Here is a 12,366-nt window from a genome sequence, read left to right on the forward strand (position 1 = left end):
CATAAAATTATTTCCGTTGCTACTTCATAACTATAATTTTGCTACTGTTATGAATCGTAATGTAAATATCTGATATGCAGGATGTATTTTCATTGTTACAAATTGAACATAATTAAAGCATAGTGATTAATCACCAGAACAATATGTAATTATATATGTGCTTTCCGATGGTCTTAGGCAACCCCTCTGAAAGGGTCGTTCGGCACCAAAGGGATCGCGACCCACAGGTTGAGAACCACTGGTTTAGAGAATAATGGCAAGAAAAAGGTCTGTATGTGTTCAGTACAGATACAACCAATGTAGGCCTAACTACACTATTCATATAACAGCAACAATGTAACATTTAAAAAATTATCTTTAATTCATGGTTGATTGTGATTGGTTGAATCTGAAATTTGGAACCTGTGATACAGAAGGCTGAGTGTGTATTTACTTGAGTATTTATTAACTGTCTCTCCCACTAGAATACAAGTTCTATGAGGCAAAAACTAGGATAATGATATATGTAATTATTGAGAAAAGTTTTTCAATTAAATATGTTCTGGGGGCATCACATTTAGATATTGTACCTAACTTCAGTTAAATCAAGGAACTGAACAAAACTGTTTTGGAATTCTCAGATTTGACAAGTACAATTTAAAGGTTAAAATTTCAATTTTAAAGAGGGCTCTTAAATTTTATTGAAAACACATTTGTACTTAAACATTTTAAATTGCATGTTGTTTTAATACAATAAAAAATCTCCGGATGATACTGTTAAATCTGTTGCTTCTTTAACAAAAAGTTAGGTTTTGAAATGGGAATATAGACAGAAACTTTCATGTTCCCCTGAAAAGACCTTTCTGAGAGGTTCTATAATTCAGGTGTTTGCAGGTCCCCAGCGCAGGAGGCCAGCAAGAACCTCCATGAGTTTCTGAAAGCCTTTCACAATACTCTTTGGAAAACATGACACCACACCTCTGGCTTTGGCATCCAAAATGTTCTTTTCTTTCCTTGAAATCAGCCTTGGGGAGCTCCTTTTTATTTTAATTATTTTTTGAGAGATTTTCTTTTTTAATTGACTAATTAAGTTAAAGGCCACTGTACATAGTCCTGGAGGTACTTACCTTTTAAAAACAGCATTTTGGCCTTTAAGAGTTCCAAAGAATGGTCTCCTCCACCACAAGTGCCAGTGGCACCTGACCTGATCCAGACATATGCATAGATACTTCTGAGTCTAAAATGGGAGAAGGAGCTACAAAGGCAAAGTTATCCGGTTCTTCCCATCTCCCAACTTTTTCATTTCCAGTGGACACCGTAGGGACTTGATGCTGACTTGTAAACACAGCAAAGCACCTTTGACCATAAGTTGAAAGTATTGGTTGCTCATCCATACCAGTGATTCTTCTTTGCCTATAAAAACAATGGCCCAAAAGCATTTATATGAAGTTGTAGGTCGACATGACTTGAGTCAGGCTCAGAGGGAAAGGCAGACTACTACAATTTTTAAAGTTCAGCACTTCACACCCAGCTGAAAATTTTTAAACTCAGCAAACTAGGTAAGAGTGCTGTGGCATTTATTAATGACTAGGGGCCCAGTGCATGAATTTGTGCACCTTGAAAGGAACTGTGGGCTGTGAGGCTGTGGTGGACACAGGGGTGGGTCTCAGCCCATCTTCTGCGCCCTCGACCAGCCCCTCCCACCGTGACCCCCAGTCCCCTGTCTGCTGGCAGCCCCACTCCCACTGCTGCTCCCACACACTGACGGAACAGAGCGATTGGGGCCAGCACCAGCAGCGGGCGCGAGTGGGGCCAGCGCGGGTGCTGTCAGTGGGTGCAAGATGCAGCTGCTGCCTCGATCGCCCCTAGGGAGCAGGGGGAGGTGGAGATGCCCTGAGGGGTGATCAGGGCCAGCACCCTCTCCAATCTGGGACCCCTTGGGGGATGTCTGAATGCCGGTTTAGGCCTAGAAGGGTATCTCTGGTAATGATGCACTTTCAGCACAGCACTGTGTAGGCAACAAGACATCTATAGTGTCCTCCCCAAAGTAAGGAGTTGTGAGGTTGCTAATCCCATCGTTTCTGATAGTGGATGCCTATAATAATAGGAAAATCCTCAGCCTACTGCAATTGACATATGACATTTCTTTGCCTTTTCTTGCCTAAAACCATTGTTTTAATGTATTGATGGATGTGACCCTCTTAATACAGTAAGTTAGGACTTCCTTGTAAGGAATGACATGATTGGCATGTGTTTAGGAAAGGGCTGTGAAGACCCCAAACAACACAGTTGCAAAGAGGCCACATGAGTTAGCAGCCAGAATACCTGAAGGTTTTGTCTGACTCTGTGTCACTAAATACCTCTTTTTGGAAAAATCAAAGTTAAAATCACTTTTATCTTAGAAGGATTGAATAGAAACTTCTAAATATTTGATGATAAGACTAAGAAATGCAAGATTTCTATAAGCAATTTTTGTGTATTGACTTTATATTTCTTTCTTGACTCTCTACTTACCATCAGGACAAAATTATGACAACTCAACTAGTACCTCTCCTCTCTTTTTCATTTTCATTCTCATCAGTCTTCCTTAGTCAGGGCCTCATTATTAATTACTTAAAGTCATTTCAATAGCTTCATGATCAGGCTTTGCCCAATGCATCTCCAGGCACTTTACATTCCAATTCATGCTAGACATGACAGCAAGATTAATTTTCCTAACACATACCAGTCATATTAACAACAACAACACCCTCTAATAGATGCTTATTGCCTATCAAATTGAATGTAATACCCTAGTTTTGTATTAAATAGTTCAATCCATCAATCCTCCCAGACCTAACTTCTTATAAATCTATCATCCTTTTCCTTATATTTCAGTCTAGCTCCAATTTTGTGCCTATGCTTTTGGTCCAGCTTAGATTCAATCATTGAGTTCTAAAAATGCCACCAAGAGATTTTAAGCAAGAAAATGATGTGGCCTTGTAATGTTTCCGGCAGGCCTGTGGTCATAGCCGGGACAGTGACTGAGCCGTTTCCACAGTGACTGCACTTGTCAAGTTTGAGAAATTGAATTTGACATTAGGAGGAGAAATAGAGCACAAAGACATGAACCAAGAGAAAGACACCAAGAAACAGATTTCTATAATGATATTTGATAAAGGAGATTAAAGTTATAAAAAAAGAAAACCTTCAGCATTCTTCCTTTTTTAAAGAATGTTTTTACAATAAGCCTTTCCAATAAAGCATTAGTAAGTTGTATGTATTTCTGTTTTAAATGATATGTGTATTTCATTTTAAATACCACTCAAATGAACAGGATTTCATTTTTAACTAATCTCTTATTCCTAACATTTTAAAAATATTTTTTGAAGTATTACAAATAGTAGTACATATGTCTCTTTTTTTCCCCATTGGCCTCCCCTCAGCCTCCCCTACCCCCAAGCACATGTCATCACCTCCCCCAGAGTCTTGTGTCCATTGGTTATGCTTATATGCATGCTTACAAGTCCTTCGATTGACCTCTCACCCCTCCCAACCCTCCCCTGACTTCCCACTGCAGTTTGACAGTCTGTTTGATACTTTTTTGCCTCTGTATCTATTTTTGTTCATCAGTTTATAATATTCTTTTGTTCCACAAATGAGTGAGATCATGTGATATTTATCTTTCACTGACTGGCTTATTTCGCTTAGCATAATGCTCTCCAGTTCCATCCATGCTGTTGCAAATGGTAGGAGTTCCTTCCTTTTTACGGCAGCGTAGTATTCCATTGTGTAGATGTACCACAGTTTTCCAATCCACTCATCGGCTGATGGGCATTTAGGCTGCTTCCAAATCTTAGCTATTGTAAATTGTGCTGTTATGAACATAGGGGTGCATATATCCTTTCTGACTGGTGTTTCTATTTTCTTGGGATATATTCCTAGAAGTGGTATTACTGGGTCAAATGGCAGCTCCCTAACATTTATTATATTTTTACCACAGGCCTATCAGATAGTCTGATTTTCTTCCTCAAAGTATTTTTGATACCTGACTCAGTATAAACTAATTAATCAAATGATGAATTCAGTTAACTATTACTCTAATCACTATGTGTTTTCTGATTGTGGAACACAGAAAAAAATAGAAAAAAATTCTATTAAGTCATTTAAAACAACATTGTAAATATGCTACTCTCTTTCTTTGCATCTGTATTAATAGACATAGAAGATAACACAGAAGATAACATGTGCTATATTACATGATTGGAATAGCTGGTCTACAGTCAGTGCTCAACAAAGGTCTATTGAACAATGAAAATATTCATAAAAGTTTTATGGTTTAAAATACCAGTAATACCATCACAGAATAGCAGAGGTGATTGTACTACTTCTACCTCAGAAAGGATAATGGATAAAGTACTACCTTGCTTGTTTGGACCATTGCTTTTTTTTATAAAATTGTGTGTGTGTGTGTGTGTGTGTGTGTGTGTGTGTGTGTTTAATCCCTTGAAATCTTTGGTAAGAGAAAAATTGACAGGTGTTTACTTATTGAACAATATAGGGGTTAGGACAATGTTAGGCTGTGGTTTGCTCCTCTGTGATTATCTGATTATTTCTCAGGAATCAGAAAATAAAGAGGTAAGGAATTCTATATCTGATTTCTAAATATCTGATGAAAGGTGTCTTACAAATTAAGCCCAAGACCCTTTTCAGAGCACTTAATAAACTCGCCAGGGTGAGTTTTTTTGTTGTTGTTTTGTTTTGTTTTTAGCAAAGTGGATTAGCTTATATCTTGTGATGGGAAAAGTCCATGTAATATTGTTGTCCTTTAACTCCCATTTCAAACCATTTATTCCGGTTGTATCTTTTGGCTATAGTTTTAGATCTCAACTTTCTTCCCTGAGTGTCAAATTGTTTTCTGGCTGTTGTCAGGCTGTCTTTCTTGGTTCCCAGTACCCCTCTTCTTTTGTAAGCTATTCACTTATTTTCAAGATCAGATTGAATCCACATTCAGTTTTCTTTCTTTATCACACTCTTCAAAATCTTCCACTGGTTTATGAACCTGACTGCCAACTGTGTGCAGTTTTAACTCAGAATATAGACTAATTTACTATAAATAATTGGGATCAAATTTTACCACATGCTCAGTGTGCAGGCCTTGCTCTTCTATAGTTCAAAACAAGTGGAGTAGGCATTTTCTCCAGACACAGTATCTAATGCTAACTACTTCCAATTGTTGGATAGTAGACAAGTCAATGTAACCCTCCACCTTGTTCATACCACCTCTTATGTCCCTTCTACGACTTCCAAAACTTTGAAAAGCTATCATTCCCAAGTCCGCAAGCTGCTTTCTTCCGTACATCCACGATGAAGCCCCATCACTAACTCAGGGCTCCGGGTCTACTTTCATTATTTCTCATGGCAAATGGCCCAACAGATGTTTCCAAGAAGGTTGTGCTGGTTGGAAGACTGATTTCCTGGCTTACTGGCATGTTGAAACTGGCACTTTTAACATAGCATGTTGAAAGTTATGTCATATGGATTATAACCCCAATATTTTTCTAAAAGGAACTTTACATTGATTTGGAAGAGGATACATTTACTTATATAAAAACCATGGGTGGTGTTCATCACAACCTGAACCGCCACGACCAAGCAGAAGGAAGTCCTGCAGGGGTTGTCTTGGCAACGGCTGCGCCCTCCCCTGAGCTGTTTCCCAGAGCTATTTCTGGTGAGGGCGGGGTTTGAGACAGGAACCCGCCCTCAGAGCATGGATCCACTGAACCCTGGGTCGCTTTGCCAAGGGCTGCGCCCTCCCTGAGCGGTTCCCCGGAGCTGTTTGGGTGTAACATCAAGCCAGAAGTTCAACCAAGCGGAAGGAATTCAGTCCTGCAGGGGTTGTCTTGGCAACGGCCGCGCCCTCCCCAGAGCTGTTTCCTGTAAGAGCTGGGTTTGAGGCAGGAACCTGCCCTGGGAGAGTGGAGGCATATATCTTTATAAAGTGTGCCACACCAGCACAGCCAAGGGTGAACCTGAGTGAGGGTGGCTGAAAGGCTTAGAAAAGACAGACAAGAGAATGAAAGCCTGGTCTCGGTGAGATGCTGCTTCTCTGAGAAACAGCGATCATGCCCACAGCCATGCCTTTATTTAATAGCAGATGCTATGAGGCAAAGTAAGGGAGTGACCAAGATGTTTACAACGTTCTCCTGGGTTTCAGTCCTACTCAACTACATGCACCTGAACTCTATCAAGCCTACATCACTCAGACATGTGGGGCCACGTGTTCGAACCATAGGTTCAAGCTTACAACTACAGCTGTTGGCTATAATTGTGCTGGGAGGGCCCTGCCCTCCAAGCTGGGACTTGCACATGGCAATGAGAGGTCTGTGCCCTCTCATCAGTCCAAGGCTTGAACCTGTCCAAAACACTGTAGCAGCTCCCCACAATAAAGTTTTAATTCTGTTTCTTTGTTACTAATGTTGTGGCCCCACCCCATAACAAAGAAACAGAATTTCTGGAGGATGAGGCCCAGGAATCAGGATTTTAAAAAGATTCCCAGGTGATTCTAATGTGCAGCCAAGGTTGAGAACCACTGCTATAGATAATACTAAACATATATCTAAACGTACAATTCTTTGTCCAAAAAATGAGCATGTTCAAAAATTAAATGAAGAAAATTTGGATATACTCGATGGAGATTCTTACACATATTTGAGTGATGATTCCATTGATTCCACAGGTGATGCTGAAAAGGAAAATTTTCCCATCGAATTTCTTAATAGTATTACTCCTTCGGGAATGCTGTGTCATAAATTAAAATTGAAAGTGGGTGCAATCATCATGCTATTGAGAAATCTCAATATTAAATGGGGTTTTTGGGATGGTACCAGATTTATTATCAAAAGATTATTACCTAACATTATCAAAGCTGAAGTATTAACAGGACCTGCAGAGGGAGAAGCTGTTCTGATTCCAAGAATTAATTTGTCCCCATCTGACACTGGCCTCCCATTTAAATTGATTCGACAATGGTTTCTCATGATGCCAGCATTTGTGATGACTATTCATAAATCACAAGGACAAACTCTAGACAAAGTAGGCATATTCCAACCTGAACCCGTTTTTGCACATGGTCAGTTATATGTTGCTTTCTCTCAAGTTTGAAGAGCATGTGATGTTAGAGTTAAAGTTCTAAGTACTTCATCACAAGGGAAATTAGTCAAGCACTCTGAAAGTGTTTTCACTCTTAATGTGGTATACAGGGAGATATTAGAATAAGTTTAATCACTTTATCAGTCATTGTTTGCATCACTGTTGTTTTTAATCATGTTTTTGTTGTTTTCATATCATGTTTTTGTTGTTTTCATATCATGTTTTTGTTGTTTTTATATCATGCCTCTGTTGTTGTTATATCCTTTTCTTACTGTTTATTTATTAATAAATTTATATATTATTTTCACATACATTTTACTAATTTCCTTTCATCTCTCACACTTCTATTATAGAGAAAGGGCAAATAGCAATATTAAAATATCTTTGCTAATTAATTCCCTTTTAAAAAAAATATATTTTATTGACTTTTTACAGAGAGGAAGGGAGAGGGATAGAGAGTTAGAAACATCAATGAGAGAGAAACATTGATCAACTGCCTCCTGCACACTCCCCACTGGGGATGTGCCCGCAACCAAGGTACATGCACTTGACTGGAATCGAACCTGGGACCCTTGAGTCCGCAGGCCGACGCACTATCCACTGAGCCAAACTGGTTAGGGCAATTAATTCCCTTTTAATGTGCACAAATTTCGTGCACCGGGCTACTGGTATCTATATAAAATTACATTGGCAATAATCTTCATTCCTGTTTCCAAATCAAGGAGGCTACTTCAAATACTGGAAGATAAACTTCAACATGTTTCAAAACCCCCAAATACAAGATCTCCTTGACAAAGCAATGCTATGCACCTTGACATAGATATTTATTACAACAAATTCAGCAAGCAAACTATTATTGTCTCCTAATAAAAAGCATGATATTTTATCTAGACTATATTTAAGTCTAAGCCTTCTCTCCAGCCAGCTTGCCTAACTTCCACATATACTTAATCATAGCTAAATTTAATACAGCAATTTACTCAATGCCAGGTGCCCTTAAAAACACTTCATATTTATTAACTAATTTTCCCCAACAGCCACCCTATGATATTGATGCTATTATGATCCCCATGTTAAACCTAGGGAACTGATGCACAGAGAGGTTAAGTGACTTGTCCCCAGTTCAACAGCTAGTAAGTGTTGGAGTCAGGATTTTAATCAATTAGTCTCAATTCAAGATTAACTACTTTATTCCATCTGTATAAGATTTTTTCTTCCCAAGTCAAACATTTATGAATCATTGATGTATTTGTTTCAGAAGAAGTTACAAGATCGATTCCAAGAAAACAATCATCATTTCTACTCCAAGCAAATATAGTTTTGTACAGTGGCATTTAATTAATATTTGTGACAGACCAATTTGTAGAGGGAACACAACAAATAAGAATCTAAGAATTCAAGACAGCAGCTAGCAAGACTATTTTGTGGATTACTGTTACTGAGACAAGATTTGTCAAGGGCCCAAAATAAGGCAATGTTACTGTAGTAGAAAATTTCATGATACAGTAAAACCTCGATATAACATATGACAAGGGGTGTCCATTAAAGCTAAAAATCCATTATATAATAAAATAGATTTTCTGAATGCATATATTAAAAATGGACAAATTAGTTTTTACTTATGTAGGCATGTTTGTGTAATTAAAATTAAGTATGTATAAAATTTTTAATTTCACAGCAAAGTTTCCTATATGTATTACAGTAATTTTAAATTTATACTGAATAGTCTAGTAAATGTGTGCATTTACCAGTCACTGCTAGTAAACAAATGTATGCAGCTGGGATATGTCTTAGTACAGGTTGAAACATGGGCGGGCACACATTTAAACTGTTGCAGAAAGTCATGCCACTGGGCAACAAAAGCAATCACCATGTGAGTGTGATCATGTGCCTAACATTCCCTAAACATTGTTTAGGAGTGGTGAATCTTGGATTTTAGTATGTAGACTTTTAGTTTTAGTTATGTAATATTTATTTATGTAGACAGAATTATACAGTGTTTTTCCAATATATAGTCTATTTATTAAAATTTGTTAAAAATAAGTCAATTAATAAAAAATAACCTGTTAATGTAATTACAAAAGAATATTGGTTAAAAGCACTTTTAGATTAAAAGAGTGTTAATTTTTACATATGACATACAGATAAAAAATGTCCATTAAATCCAAAGTCCATTAGATTGAGGTCTGCAAAATCGAGGGTTTACTGTATATTGAAGAGCTACAACCAGGATCGGCTTCATCTCTACTTGATCACTTACAAGAAGTGCCTTTGGGAAGGCTATTTACTATCAGTGACCTTGGGGAGGCTACTTACCAACTTCGCTATTTCTCAGTGTCCTCATCTGCAAAATGGTGACAAAGGTAACATCTAATCATAGAATTATGGGGATGAAGTGACACAACATTGCAAAGCACCTAGAACAGTGCCTAGCACATAGTAGTTACTATATAATTTAATATTATTACACTACTAGAATTTAGTAGATATAAACATGTAAGATTAAAAACATGCAGAATGGCTTAAAATTTCTAACTTGAGTGACTCTGAAAATAGTGACTCATTCACTGAAGACAAGAATAGAGAAAGAAGAGTCAGTAGAAAAGGAAACACTAAGCAGATAATAGAAAAGATGCCTAACTGATGGGATAAGATTCTAGAAGAAACAAAAGAGAATAGGGTCTTAAATAAAGGAGGAAGCATTGGTCTTGAGATGACAAGAATAAACAAAATGATTATAGATACAGCTATAACTACCTCTATAGGGGCAGGGGGAGATTGGGCATAGTTCACATCCAAAAGGCCTCACTCAGGTCCCTGGATGATGTCTCTGAGTGGGACACAATGAAATGGCAGAAATGCAAGAGGGTTCAATAAGAAAGTATTCAATTGCCCACTCTATTGAGTCAAGAAGGAAGTAAATAAGTGAGCCTAAATGTATCCTAATAGATTGGTAGAGTAGAGTAACTGAAGAATAAAGGAAGTGGAAGTTTCTAAAGAACAATGAGCAAGTATCATGAATATTAAATCATGAGACAGAGGAGAACAAGTAGTCATGGAAAGGTTTAAATTTTCTAACATGGAGTCAGAGATTGGGGGTTGAAGAAAGGCAAAGGTAAGGTTTGTTAGTCCTGATGTGTCCAAAAACCTTGATGCTAAAGTGTTGGCCAGACTGGCCAGTGGATATTACACTCATCCATCTTGATGGTCCAACATGAACTACAGAAGGTACTTGTCTTCAGTGATTATAGTAAGATGACACAACAATAAGGAGGATAAAAGACTGAAAAAGCTGCATAGCATTAACTTAGAGTGAAAGCAATATGCTAATATGCTGTGTCCTCCGACTGTCTGACCAGTCGCTATGATGTGCACTGACCACCAGAAGGCAGATGCTCAATGCAGGAAATGCCGTGATATGCACTGGCTATTTACAAATAAATGGCACAATGGACCTGGCACTGACAAAGCAACACTCGGCTTCTCCCAAGTGGGACACAGGCCTTGCCACCATCCCAGAAAGACAGCCCACCAAAACGCATCCAATACTGCCAAGACCTCATGACGCAAAATGTGGCCCACAGCTCAGCCCCAAAACAGTGGCTGTGGATACTGGGTAATGATGTCATGTAGCAACTCCTGGCTTCCTCTCCCTAGAAACAACTAGCTTCCTTGGAGTTTCTTCTGCCCAGGAACATGGCTTGCTTTATAGCCAGGTGCAAACATTTTACACTTTAACCAAATGTCTGTGAAGCATTTTCATGTGCCTCATCTCATTTGATCCTCACAGAAGTCCTGGAGTAGGTAGATAGGAGACTTGGTAGAATCCTATTTTCTTTTCATTAGCCAGAAAATGGAGATTTAGAATGTTTAGAAACTTGACCCGACTGAAAATAAATAAGAAATGGTGGAACTTGAAAATGACTTCAGGTTTTCTCACTGCGCAGAATATAGTCAAAGAGTGCTGCAGTTAATATTTCATCCTTTGTTCTCCCTGCATGATCCTATCTAATAAAAGACAAATAGGGTAATTAACTGTACCTCCAATACGCTTCCCATTGGCTAATCAGGACGATATGGAAATTAACTGCCAACCAAGATGGTGGTTAACCACCAACAAAGATGGCGGCTAATTTGCATACTGCAGGCAGGGCAGGACAGCGCCATCCCGCCTGCCCTGCTGCCATCCAGGCCTGGTATCTGCTACTCGGCCGGCAGGCAGCCGTATGGGACCCTACCCAGGGCTGGCGGGTGGGACCACAGCAATCTGCCACCGGCCACACCCACAAACGGCCCTCCCCTGGGGATCTGAGGCTGGCAGTTGCTAATGCACTGATCCGCCACCAACCACTCCCACAAATGGCCCTCCTGTGGGGATCCCCATCTGGCGGGTGCTAATGCACCCATCTGCCAACATGAACACCTGTGCTGCCTTTGCCCTGCACGAACTGTGTAGCCAGGAGAGGGGTGAGGGGCCGCTGAGAGCAGGGCGGGAACTTCCCGGGGTTTGCATCAGGCAGCCCAGAGCAGAGTGCGAACTATCCCGACTGGTAGCTGCTTGCTCATTCACTTACTCGCTCATTCATTCACTCATTCACTCACTCATTATTCACTCACTCAGCAAACCCTCTCAGGTGCCTGGCACCAGGCCAGGCACTGAGGGTGAAGCAGGATAAGACAGAGCTATGTCCTCAAGATGTTAGTAATTCAGTAGGGCGAAGCAGGCACATGAACGAGGCAGTTGTATGCACAAATGCAGTGTTCTGGGTTTGGTGAGGGCTGTAACTAATGCCAACTTTGTTCTCTGGATAAAATGGGGCCTTGGGAGCCAGGCCGCCCCAAGTCTGTAGGCCTGTGCCTAGGCCAGGAGTGGCCGGGGTGCACCGGGCTACTAGTCTACAATAATAATCTGCTTCATATTGATATTTACTGCTGTGTTGCTGACAATTACCTGAAAGATAAGCTGGGGTGCTTCACTGGGCTGGAAAAAGTTTAGCTAAATCAGAAAGCAGATCTAATTAAGCAAGTTTATTCTGTATCTATAAAAGGCTAAGTTGACTCATGCATGCACGATACATATAAAGCTCTCCCTGATGTCAATTGCATGTGTGTTTCCATCTGTCATTGTTGATCATGAATTTGGTTGACACTTCTATTATAGAGAAAGGGCAAATAGCAATATTAAAATATTTCTTCTAGTTAATTTCCTTTCAATGTGCACGAATTCATGCACTGGGCCTCTAGCTTTATATAAAA

This window comes from Myotis nattereri, assembly GCF_964212035.1.
Source record: "Myotis nattereri genome assembly, chromosome: 2".
NCBI classification, from domain to species: Eukaryota; Metazoa; Chordata; class Mammalia; order Chiroptera; family Vespertilionidae; genus Myotis; species Myotis nattereri.